The sequence below is a fragment of the Malaya genurostris genome, chromosome 2 (genome assembly GCF_030247185.1).
Source record: "Malaya genurostris strain Urasoe2022 chromosome 2, Malgen_1.1, whole genome shotgun sequence".
Classification (NCBI taxonomy): Eukaryota; Metazoa; Arthropoda; class Insecta; order Diptera; family Culicidae; genus Malaya; species Malaya genurostris.
Genome location: NC_080571.1, coordinates 131,018,023 through 131,031,853, shown reverse-complemented (window position 1 = coordinate 131,031,853; position 13,831 = coordinate 131,018,023). Strand labels below are relative to the sequence as shown.

Sequence of the window (13,831 nt, the reverse complement as noted above, 5' to 3'; positions counted from 1 at the left end):
TTGAAGAGACGTGGAAAGGGGGAGCAAAAAATTAGTATCAGCAGAAAGGTCTTGCTAGTTCCGATAAAGATGGTGGTCAGACGATCGATGGGGAGGGTCGAGGTTGAAGATGGAGACATGTTTGAAGCATCATCAGGGGATAGGATCAGACTTTCTGTGCATTTGCGTTTTTCAACAAGCAAAGGCTCGTTTTGCTTTTCTTTAATTGGCTTCAACATCCACGTGGGATGAGATTAAGTTTTTTGAGAGAACAAACGAATAAGCAGACTTGTATATTAATGTTTTTTATGAACTGGTAAAATACTGACACACACTTAAAAAAACCCCTGTGATTTTACATCTTATTAGATGCACATAAATGGAGCGTCGCAGTTCACGCAAATTTACGTCGAAGAACAGGTAATATTTTGTCTAAGACTCCATGACACGAAATTCATTGAAATAAAAAAGAATACTGATAGCAACCGCCGCGACATGAACCGAGAATCATTGGATCGCAAGTACGTCTGTTAATCGACTGAGCCACAGAAGCATGCATCTGCTTGGCTGGTATAAGGTGGTATAAGGTCTTTATGAATTACATCGTATGAGGGATTTAGTCACCTGTAAAATACAAATTTTTTTGGAGTGCATATATCACAGTTAGTAGACTCCCTTCGGGCCCGAGGAATATCACCCGGGATCATAGTACGAGACTTGCTGGCACATCGATACCTTCCGATGTGCCAGCACGTCTTGTACTATGATCCCGGGTGATATTCCTCGGGCCCGAAGGGAGTCTACTAACTGTGATCTGGCGCCGCAATGCTTGGTACATGTCAAGACATTATGTTCAATATCGTGATATCCTTTACCGCAAGTGCAGAGATCACTCTGCACGAGGCCGAAACGCCGGAGGTGCGCATTCAAGATGTTATGATTAATGGGTTGTATCCATCGTCCCAGTTCCCCGTTACTCCATGAAGTTTGCCAACTTTGAAGCAAATCGGTATTTCGAAAATTTAATCATATAAAGCGCCCAGTTTCGCTAAGGAGCCTGCCTTTTCATTGCCGGAATGGAGCAATGCGAAGGGACCCAGACTAAGGAAATTTTATGAGATCGTTCAGATTAAGCTCACAAGTGTTCCCGTATTTTCCCCAGGGAATATGGGGGATACTTCCCTAGCTTCATTGTCCGAAGAGCCTCTAACAGTTCGGCTGAAAAGTTCGTATCGTTTAATAGAAACACACATTATAGCGATCTTCCAACTTTTCGATACCATTTTTGTAGTACGATTTGTCCTTTGCCTCAAAATAGGCCTCAGTTTCAGCGATTACCTCTTCATTGCTTCTAAATTTTTTACCAGCGAGCATTCTCTTGAGGTCTGAGAACAGGAAAAAGTCACTGGGGGGCAAATCTGGAGAATACGGTAGATGAGGGAGCAATTCGAAGCCCAATTCGTTCAATTTCAGCATGGTTTTCATCGACTTGTGACACGGTGCATTGTCTTGATGAAACAAAATCTTTTTCTTCTTCAAATGAGGCCGTTTTTTTGAAATTTCGTCCTTCAAACGCTCTAATAACGCTATATAATACTCACTGTTGATGGTTTTTCCCTTTTCAAGGTAGTCGATGAAAATTATACCATGCGAATCCCAAAATACAGACGCCAAAACCTTACCGGCCGATTGTTGAGTCTTTCCACGCTTTGGGTTCGGTTCATCGCGTGCAGTCCACTCAGCTGACTGTCGATTGGACTTCGATATTTCGATATAACTGCTCAGAATCATCAATTCGTTGTTGTTTCTGATCGATTGTGAGCTCACGCGCCACCCATTTTGCACAAAGCTTTCTCATATCCAAATATTCGTGAATAATATGTCCAACACGTTCCTTTGATATCTTTAGGGTGTCAGCTATCTCGATTAACTTCACTTTACGGTCATTGAAAATCATTTTGGGGATTTTTTTCACGTTTTCATCGGTAACAGCCTCTTTTGGACGTCCACTGCGTTCATCGTCTTCGGTGCTCATATGACCAGTACGAAATTTTGCAAACCACTTACGAATTGTTGCTTCGCCCGGTGCAGAGTCTGGATAACACTCATCAAGCCATTTTTTGGTATCGGCGGCACTTTTTTTCATCAAAAAGTAGTGTTTCATCAACACACGAATTCCTTTTTTTCCATTTTTTTCACAATAACAAAAGTAGCTTCACTCAAAATGCAATATCTCACAAACTAATAATCAGACAGGCGTCAAATTAATATACGTATCTTTTGAAGGTTGGTACTAACTGAAAATGGTATGAATTTAATTCTAGTGACGCCCTCTCATAGAAACGATACGAACTTTCCAGCCGATTGTTATTGAACTTAGACTGTACGTGACAATGAAGCAAAGGACTTCAGGGGAGGTTTCAATGATCCCATGGGTATACTGAATAGCAGTTAATTGTGCGACCTAAACTGAAGCCGGATCACTGAGTTTTTACGAGGCGGTGATGTTCTTATTGAAGATACCGAAACTTGTGGACCCGTTGAGATTTGATCCGTCAGTCACAGTCGATTGCTCTGAATATATTTTATGAAAAATAGTAGGGGCCACTTGAGGGCGTACGTTATCTAGAATTCCCTGAATCTCTTCTCTCATGGATATGTCGAAAAACACAGTAGAATCAAAGTATCTAATAAATGCACACGATTGGGAACAAACGAAGATTTCAATCACTATAGAACTCAAGATGTCGCACCGGATAAGCAATCAATATGAGAGATCACAGAATCAGTTTTTCAACAGTAAGACTCCCGCCAGCACTTTAGAAATCACCGTGTGAATCGATTGCATGCAACCCAAGGTTATACGGAAAAAAACGATACTGAATTCTTTCCAGTTTAATGAAATAATATTCGAAACGGAGCGAAAGCAGAAGCATTTATATTCCATTACAGACAAAAAACTACAAGGACCAGTCCCATGGGATTGTTCGAGCCATTGATGTGAAGCAAGGCAAACAAAATTTCTAATGATCTACAGTCATTATATAAATCATCGTATGTAAATTAGAAATTAATCTTAAGCACTCAAAATTTACCTTGGGGTAGTTATCAATTTTTCAGGCGAAACGGCATAACATGGAATTTCATCCGAGCTTGCATGGCACAAGATCAGAGCATACCAATTAAAGCTTCAAATCATTTTATGACACTTTTTGTCTTGCTGTCTAGCAACAACCTACCTCTAGCATGCTATTTATTGTTTCGCGTGCTTCAACAGCTTCGCTTTTGCATCGATTGAACAATCAGAGCGATGCTTTCCCTTTGATATATCGCTTACTCCTTCAAAACCGTCGTATATGGCAGGGAAATCCGATATGCCGGAGATTTTTAGCAGACAAAATAGGACAATGCTCGCTACTAATCAAAATTTCAATCATATATAATTGAAAATACGTGGCTTGATATATTCAAATCGAAACTTAGAAATATTTCCAATCAAATGATGAAGTAATATTAATAATTGACACAAATAGACTGAGCTGTAAGTGTTTAAAACCTGACCACATTTCTACGTGAATTTTTCCTTGAGTTTCTGATTTGCACCTCTATATAGAAAATAAAGATGTGTTCCACATCACAAAGTTGTTTGGTGTAGCCTGATCAGGTTTCCTGGGCGGGCACCCCAAGAATTTACGGTTATTGTAAGAAGAAAATCGATTCTCTGCTGACATTTTTATTTTAGATATCAGATGTGACATCCTCAGGTGCCTTAGTTGAAGCTGTAATTGTGCTGGTTCTCACTTCCTTAAAAATAAAATCAGCTCATTTTGCTCTGAAATTCTCAGGGGGAATGTAAATAAGGGGCTGTCCATAAAAGACGTCACGCTTTTTTGGCAATTTTTGACTCCCCACCCCCTTTGTCACAAATTGTCACAACAACAAAGACCCACCACCACCCCTATGTCACATGTCACCAATTCAAAATAAATAAAATTCATCTCAATACATACTCAATATGTATGACAAACCATACAAATGTGAGGAAAAAATCGATTTATTACGTGCTGTCATTAGAATAAAAAAAATCTAAAACTACAAAACCATCGAAATTATTTTATTAATATTATTTATATAATTTATCAAAAGTATTTGATAGGACTTGAAGAAACATTAGAATCACCCGTTTTAATTCTCCTAGGGGTACACAGATATATTATTTCTTTAGCTAAGGAATAATATTTCCTTAGTGTAGCATGCAAGGCTGAGAAAATAAAGTTCAAAACCTCATCAAATCGAGATCACTGCCCAAGAAGATCGCTTGTGATCTTTTCCAATAAAGATCACTTCTGATCAGTGATCAGTGATATTTAAATCACATCGATCAAAATCGGTACGGATCTTCTGTCACACAAAATCGGTAGTGATTTTGAGCTAAAATGATTCTTGATTCATGTAAGTTCAATCATTGGATGATTCGATCAGCTTTGATCTTGGTGGGGGAAAATCACATATGATCTAGATAAGACATGAAATGATCTACGTCTGAAATCGTTGATCCACCGTGAAAATTAGTAATAACAGCAATCCTACAGGATTTTATAACTAAAGATTACGCGTGTCAATGAGACTTTTCCAAAATCATGGAACATTATCAATTTTGTATCTTTGAAAAATGCTCTTTTAACACTCCTTATCAACAGAGCTGGGGAAAATACCGGTTTCGTTACGTTACGATTAACACAGTTTCGACATGCATTCTGTGTTCGATTTCGCAACCGTTGTTTCATTCGCAATAAAATGAATACTAGATTACGAGAAATAAATGGTAGATGAAAATTTAATTAAATAATAATATATTATTAATTTGACAGCATTCTCTACGCAATAGCAATGCTCCATGCAAAATTAGTTTAGAAAAATATTTCACACCAAATGGTGATTAGAGCGACAAAAGACTTTGTTTTACTTCCAGCTGGTTGATGCTGATGTTTATGATGATGCACTATTTTGATTAAACTCAATAAAACGCTTTTTGACATGAATTTAACTTATGTAAGTAACAGGAGCACAGGGTTTGGGCACGCAGCAGGCGCTGCATTTGAAAGGCGCGTTTGAATTGCCCTAGCAAAACTTGCACTCCTCCCGGGTAGATGTGAATAGTAATCGAAAATCAAAATAATAACAAATATTACCATCGTATCTTGTCTTGATGTTCCTGTGCTGTCACAGCAAAACTTCATATTTTCTTGATATTTAATCTAAGGAAAGACAAAATCTATTTAGCATCAAGATTTGTTATTATATCTTATTTCGTTATTGATGAGGCATACCAATTTCATTAAGTACAATTGATGCAGTGGTTCCTTTTTCAAATAGAATACAATTGAATATACTGCATCAGAATAAGATAAGAGAAATTCTTATGATAAACTATTCTCAAAGTTAGAAAATCAAATTACTGAAAAAATCGGCTTTTGCTCTTGCTTTGAGGTTACAATGGTAGAATTTTATATTTTGTTGCTATTTTCTCAAGCAGACTTTGCAATGATATTTTAACTCTTCCCGATCAACAAGGGATAACGAAATTGTATCTGGGGTTTTTTCGTTTTTTCTATCTAAATTAGTCATAATCTTGGCCTCGTTAATAGTTAAAATAACAAAAATTATAACTCAATTTAACCTAGGTGATAACAAAATTGTTACAAAACTTGATATGTAAATATCAATATTATATCTAAATTTGTTACAAATTTCAGCTTTATCGTGCAAATCTAAAAATAGATTTCGCGAAGTAAGATGAAATTGTACACCTTTAGGCGATTTGATTTGCGATAAAAAAAACATGAACAGTTAAGCGACTGGTTTCGAACCGGGAAGTTTTGAGTTGCCAACATACGTTACGATTGCATCGGGGCATGAGAACTAACTGAGATTGAGAGCATATATTGGCATCATATAATAACTAGTGTAAGTCCATATTGCTACGAAAATAATCTATCGCTCTCCACCTCTTTCGTCCTTTCCTTCCAACCGGCATAGGAATGACAAAGGGGCTATTTTAGAACTATGAGCAAGCTTTTTTTGGTTCTGAAGAATATGAGAGATTCTCTTTGTTTACTTTCTCTTCTGTTAATAACACCTAAATTTTCACGTTCACTTACGAAATTTGCATATAGAATGAACGAAAATATCTCCAGCTTTGTAATAGTATCATACATGTAACGAACAATTGCGTAATAACGCAGATATAATCGAAAGAAAGTAAACAAAGAGAATCGGTCAATTGTTTTAAGGCCCTTTTGAAATGTTTACATCGAGTTGTAAATGAACGGGAATGATTAAATTCAGTGAAACAAAACTACCTTATATAATCTGAGGAAATTAACTAATGAATGATAGTTTTTCAGTTGTTTCTTCTTTGTACCAAGAGGGCCGACTTTCAATTCGAATCAGTTCGCTCGTTCAAATGAAGTAGTGAATTGTCTGTACATGTATGTATGTGCGGGTATATTTGATTAAAATCTGCACTCAATTTTCTCGGAGATGGTTGGATCGATTTTCGTAAATTTAGATTAGAATAAAAGTTCGCTTGAAAGTCAGTGAAAAATCAGAAGTGTATATAACATCGATTCGAATAGCAAGTTTTTATGATTGATGATCAACCAATAGCCTATTAGTCACATTAGTTTGCGATATCTGCAGCCAGAAGCCCCGCAAGTATTGTTCAAAAACCATCACAATTAAACTTTCATTCCGGTTTGATTTTTTGATATCTACCCAAATTGACTTACAGAAAAATGATTCAAATAGAAAGTCTCATAATGCGGGTCGGTCGCTATGAACTCTACATTTCAAATTTCGAATCCCAGCTGATAGATGTCAACGTGCAAAATTCGATATCTGCAATTCGTAGATCTCATTTTTGATCCAAAAATTGTGAAAGTGATTCGATATTACTTCAGTTTGCTTTAGGCCATGATAATGTCATCAGCGCCACCAGTGAACATTTTTCAATGTTATACTAACAAAGTTTTTTTATTTAGAACTACGTAAAAATCATCAGATCAACATAGTATTAAGTACAGCAAGAACTAAACATAAATCGATACGAATTTTTAAAGATTTTCTTTTCTCTTTCCAGTACATCAGAAGTCCGGTAAAACTAAAGTCACTATTTTCAATCTGCAACTAAAAGACCTATAAATCGAAAAAGTATCGAGCCGAGTTTAGATTTTGATTCTGAGCCCAATTTAGATTTTGTTTTTCATTTATTGCAGTGTCACTTTTGAATTATTTTCAATTTAAAATTAAAATTTGAATAAAAACTTTACACAATTTAAGTAGGAATTACTTAGGAACGTTGTCAAATTTAAAATTTAGGCTGTCATTTCAAAATCAAATATCAAATTATTGTTTTCAAAAGCATCTTCAGGTATGTGAAATTGGAAAAAATGTTTGTTACCGCTCTTTATTGAAGCATAGCATTTTTCGGGTTGAAAGTCAAAAACATGATCGACAAAAGTTTTTGAACTCTTTTTTTCAATTCTCTAGTATAGTTTTACCTGAAATGTAACGGCCCTTAATATAATATCTGGACTTACTATAATCTTAATAAAATCTTAATGTTTGCTTCTGATTTGGGATCATATTTATAACATAATGATAGAATCCTGTTATGCTCTGTTGATCGGGTTATTTCAAACTAAATAATATTATTTTCTACCATTGAGATGTTTGGTTTTAATAATTGGTTTGCAAATCACTTCTACCCGAGCTGTTACTTCTGTGTATGATATTTAAGCTAAACAGGGTAAATTAATCAGCTGCATGACATGCTTTATGATTGAACAAGTTTTTCTTATCACAACATATATGTTAATGTTATTTGCTGGTTTTATTGATATTGCGACCGACCAAGCAAACTTTTTGATTTTTTTTTCATTCTTTGTGTGTTTATATTCCACATCTGCTTACTACCTATCATAAGATTTCCGAAAGTTTAAAAATCCATAATTCCAAGCGATTGGTGCACCCAAACTCATATACATTGACTAAAATTGTCAGTGCATAACTTAAGTTAAACCGTTTGAAGGCATCTTTTTTTTACTCATATTAGCAAAATTTATTAATTTCGCTAATTTACTCACCCTTCCGTGCACTTTTGCTGATCACAACAGAAATGATTTCCTGCATCATTCATTTGCGCATTTACAAGCAGAAGCTTTTACATCAACAAATACACGTTTTACTATAGAATGTAAACGTTTATTGTATAGATTTTTTCAGGAAATAGGGCAAAGCAGTAATATAATTAGGTATTTTTGCGCTCATTGAAAATATTGGATGTCCCAATCCAACAACCCTCTCCCCTTCCCCCTGTCACAAAAGGTCACGTTTTGTGAAACACCCCCTCCCCCTTGCGGCGTGACGTCTTTTATGGACAGCCCCTAAAAGCAATGCTGTGACCTGACATGCGACAGCAGCGAAGTAAAACACTTAATAGGTTTTTTTAGCTTGCTGATTTGAAATTTAAATAAAACACATGTCAAATTATAAAATTGTTAAATTTTATTTTGTTTCGTTGATAATTTAGCACTTAACATTTAAATATAATTACAAGCATATGGCTGTCGCGACTATTTTTCTCAAAGGTCATTCTAGAGTTCCAATTTTCGACCACTTTTTCAGACAATTGAAGGCGTTTTTCAGCAATGACACATTGAATATTGGTTTTCAAAACATCAATGTTGTCATTGAAATGTTCTTTCCGTAAGTCGATTGTTTGTTGAAACAACATTTTGTTCACGTCCATATTTTGAAGATTTGGCAACAAAAACTCATCGATCATGGTTCTGTATCGTTTTCCATTCACGGTAACACGTCGTTCTTTCTCATTTGTAAAGAAATGAGGACCGACGGTTCCACGAGCCAATATTTTCTTCTGTACGCACTCTTCTTATTCTTGACGATGGGTTGGAACCGAAAAGAGTAAATATAGACCGAAATGTGGTAATTACGTTCTTTATGATGGTCTCAGATGGACGATTATGTGCACCATAAAATTCACGAAGTACTCTATAACCAGTTCTAATTGAACACTGATTTTGAAAATGAAATTCCACGATTTGAAAGCGTTGTTCTGAAGTTAACCTATTCATGATGATCTGACAAACAATACTGAGTAGAGACGCCACTTTACACTGTCAAAAAAACTTTCAGCCAATAGACTAAACCCTTTGGAAAAAAACAAACCTCCTAAAAAACCACCCGTTTAAATAAGTTCTTAACTTGCCTCAAAACTATTTCAAATTGGAATTTCCAATCGGTAATCATTGTCAGCAAACGGTTTTCAATTAACGATTGAAGATTGTAGCCGTAGACTCAAAAATGTTTCCCAGTTTCTTTTCTCGAACCGACTTCGATTATACCGGTTCATGGATTCCAGTTTCGGAAATACCTGCAATAGTGGAACTCACTTCGTTTTCTCAGAGATGGTCTAACTGATCTGAGCACTGATTCACTCTGCAGGTTACACTAGTTGATGGACACACCATTTTATTATTCAAGAATCAAAGAAAATTATTTTGAAGAATACCACACATTTATATATAGAATATATATGACCCGGGACTAGTATCCTGTATGTGATCGAATAATATCACTACACTTACCCTTAAAATTTGTAGCCGCACGGATACAGTTCAGTGGCATAAAAACATATTCAAATTTAAATGATCTTCTTCCAGATGGTGACATGAATGCTACTGATGGCATGACTCGCATAGAAAATTATCCCGATGGGCTTGCACTCCCGGATGCAGTTTACATCCGGACCAAAGCTAATGGAGAAAATTAAAGGGTTGCATGCAAGATACGACCGAGCACAATTATATTTAAAATGAAACAATTCTAAGGTTCCCATAATAAATACAAAAATAATGATGATAATGGATACATTCAACAAAAAACTTATTCAAGTGACTAATTACAAACTTTCTCTAGTTTAAGCGCTTAGATTGTTTGCGAATGATAATATTTACAATTAAATTCTTTCATAATAATTGATTCTATTCTATTTTGATCAATTCCCACAATTTTTACATTGTAAAGTTTTTGAATAACCTCCTTTAACTGGAAGTCAGTTATAATGATTTCAAAGTAACTTGAAAGATACAAACAATCTCAAAATTTAAACCTAGACAAATGGAACGATTTTATTCTATGATAATAATTTTAGAGAACCGTACAAACTAATTATTTTTATCAGTGATGGCCCAGCACACGAGCCAGTTCTCATGGAGCCCGTGTGCTGTGCTTTTTCAACAACACACGCACGAAGTCTAAAGCACACGCTCGTGTGCCGTGTTGCTACTAGATCTAGAGTCATGTGTTCATAGAACCAGCTCGCGATTCAACTGGTGTGCTTGCTAATCTGCTGGCTCTTAGCATCATAAGTCAACAACGTTGAACTGAATCCATTAGCAAACCACCGTTTTGCTCGTATGTAAATGGAGATTCTAGTATGCACAAAGCCTTGGTATTACATTCCTGTAGTGGAATTTGACCTTCTGTTTTAACAGACTTCGCAGCTGATTCAGATTGTACAGAACCATTGCATGGCTGGTGCTACGATTCTACTGACAGGAATCCTTCCAAGTCGGGGCTCGAACATATGACAACTGGTTTGTAAGATCAGTGCCCTATGCATTGAACCGCCAACCCGGGACTAGTATCCTGTATGCACACAACCCCATTTTAAGCGTACAATATTGAAGTGATCCTTTCGAATCACGTTGAATGAGGCACATTCATTAACAGATCATCGAGATACAAGCGCCTCAAATTAGGTTCGTAAACATCTATGGCCTGCTGGTTACCGGAAAATTAAATCAACTGCTAATTGGTGTTCATTATACTCAAACGAACACATAGTACACATTCACAAGCGACTATCCAGAGAGCGAATGGATGTAACTTTCAGTTTTGTCATCCACTCCCAAGCCGAACTACTTGCCTCACTCAGAACCAATCGTTAACGACAAAATATGCTTATATTTATAGGTTCCTTTTTGTGTGATAGTTCGTACTGTAAATCGGAAAACATAAGTCAAATCAAACCGATTTTTCCAAGGTATGCTATTGAAATACCTAAACGACGTTACCTCATAAGTTTAAGTTCAATGTTTTCGAAACGATTCATAGTTAAATTATATAAATCCATCAACAAATGACTGCATTATAAACGATCAAAATTATGACAAAAGATTGTGCGATTAGTTTTGCATTTTCTAAATTGACACTTAGCCCCGTATAGCGAAGAGTGAGGCATTTTTAATGCCAAAACCCTCATTATTACCTTATGGTGTGATAATGCCTTTCTCTTGTCATTTAAATACACATAAACAAAATTGAATTTGAACGAATTGCATTCTGCTAGCAGGTGTGACTCTATGAATTTAAATGCACCTTTTACCAGCCAAGCAGATGTGTGCTTCTATGGCTCAGTCGATAGACAGACGTACTTTGCAATCCAATGATTCTTAGTTCAAATCGCGGCGGTCGCTATAAGTATTATATTTTTCATTTCAATGAATTTCATGTTATAGAATTTTAGACACAATATTGAATGTTCTTCTTCGTAAATTTGCGTGAATTGCGACACTCAATAAGATGTAAATTCACAGTTTTTTTACGAAGTATGTATTATCACATTCACATTTAAGATATTATATACTCAGCCAATAGTATTTTGCCATTCCAACTATAATTTTTCCATATACATACATATATATGGGGCATTCCACGCAAAATCAGCCAACCAAAATGTTATTTTTTATCTAACTGTTTTTTTTCGGTAAATAACACGAAAGGCACTTTTTATTCCCACAGATCATCATTAAGAATTAATCTCCATTTCCCACCAAAAGCATCAGATTAATAAAAATAAAACTTGAAACAGTTTACGCCGTCACTAACACATTCAATTACGACGGAAAGGCTCTCTCGCAATACAAAAATGAAAGTATTTTGTAGAACACATCTTTATACTAGTATGGGTATCGTTTCGGAATATGCCGAGCAAAACAGGGTAGCCACATATACAGATAAATCAGTTTTTTCCTGAAAACTACAGATTCGAATGTTACGAAAGGAAAGAATTTCATAACAGCGCCTGAAATCCACATTATTATTGCTATTATTATTAAAATTACTATTGTATATCCAATATCGTCGATACTTTTCAGAACAGGCCATTGCAAATGTTTCTTTAAAAAAATTTGTGAAGATTCATATACCTTCATACTTAAATTTTTCATAAGAAATAACCTACGAATTTGTTGTACCTAGCCTATATAAGAAAATTAAAAAGGAATAGTTTCAAGTTTAGAATATACAGTTTCGAAATAGTAGCTGTTTAATGTAACTAATCTGTACTTTAGTGTTGGTGCATCGTTTCAAATTCTAGTTGTGAAAAGGGGGAAAGCTTGCACAATTCACACAAATATATGCATGAAAATAAATGTAAGTTCACAAAATATTTTTATCTGTGTGGATATATAAAACTACTTTGGGACTACTAGTCCCTGGTTTACGCTTCCGAAAGCACCGATTATAGTAAAGAAAAGGTCCAAAAACGGAACTCACTTCAATTTCATTATCATTATCTTAAAAAATGCGGTGCAATTTCATCCAGATTCGGCTACCGGTTCCGAAATTTTAGGGCGATGAGTGTCAAAACATTCGAATCGTCATTCAAAATGACAATGGAAAAACGGCACACGTCGGTACGTGTAGTCAGTGGTGGTAAAGCATCGATTCCGAACACGCAAAACGTATTCGATCCGAACCAAAAAACGAACCACCATCGCGAGTATACATTGGTCAGTACCATCGTTCGAGCAAGCATCACCGAACCAAGAACCGATGCTGATGGCAAAAGAACCGATGCTCTAGTTTGTGAGCCTATCGCTACTAGTATGTTTATGAACATCCGATTCGAGTACTATAGGCTGTTGCTTCGAATGAACCGAACTTTGTCAACTGCGGCTAGACGTTTCAGTGTTTGGGTAGCTTAGTAGAGTATGGTAATTTTGTACATTTTCAGCGAGCGTAGGGGGACTCAATATGATAAATTGAAAATGTTTTGACATTTGCAAATTCGATATTGAATAAATTGGTGAGTCAATAGCAATTAAAATTGAGTAATTTTGGGCATTTCCAACGAGCGTAGGGTGCCTGTATATGGAGAATAGAAATTTTTTTGACTAATCTCATTTCGATGCTCTATTGATTGGTGAGCTCGGTGCAGTTCGAATTGGATATTTTTTGCATTTTCAGCGAGCGTAGGGTGGCGCAATTAGAAAATTTGTAAATATTTTGACTTTTACTAATATGATGTTTTATTAAGTATTGAATCAAAAGCAATTAAAATTTAACAATTTTGGACATTTTCAGTGACCGAAGGGAAGTTCTATTTGAAAAATTGACAAAAATTGAATCTTAGACAAATTCGATGGTCTGTAAAGTCTGGAAATAATAGCAGTTCGAGCTAGATAATTTTTAACATTTTTATCGAGCGAAGGGTGGCGCAATATGAAAATTTGTGTATATTTTGACATTTGCTGATTACATGTTCCATCTAATAGTGAATCAAAAGCAAATAAAATTTGATAATTTTGGACATTTCCGACGACCGTAGGGCGGTGCTATTTGAAAATGACTAATGTTGATTCAATGTTCTATTAATTGGTGAATCAATAGCAATTCCAATAAGATTTCCAATTTCCAGCGAGCGTAGCGTGGCCCTATTTGAAAAATGTTAGTATTTGAATTTGCAGATCCGATGCTTTAT

The 13,831-nt window shown here is 35.7% G+C and overlaps 1 protein-coding gene across 4 annotated transcripts in view; it reads left to right on the top strand.

The window, feature by feature from the left end:
- Positions 1 to 13,831, top strand: part of LOC131431038 (basement membrane-specific heparan sulfate proteoglycan core protein) — a 746,275-nt gene that overhangs the window by 673,322 nt on the left and 59,122 nt on the right. The window lies entirely within an intron of this gene.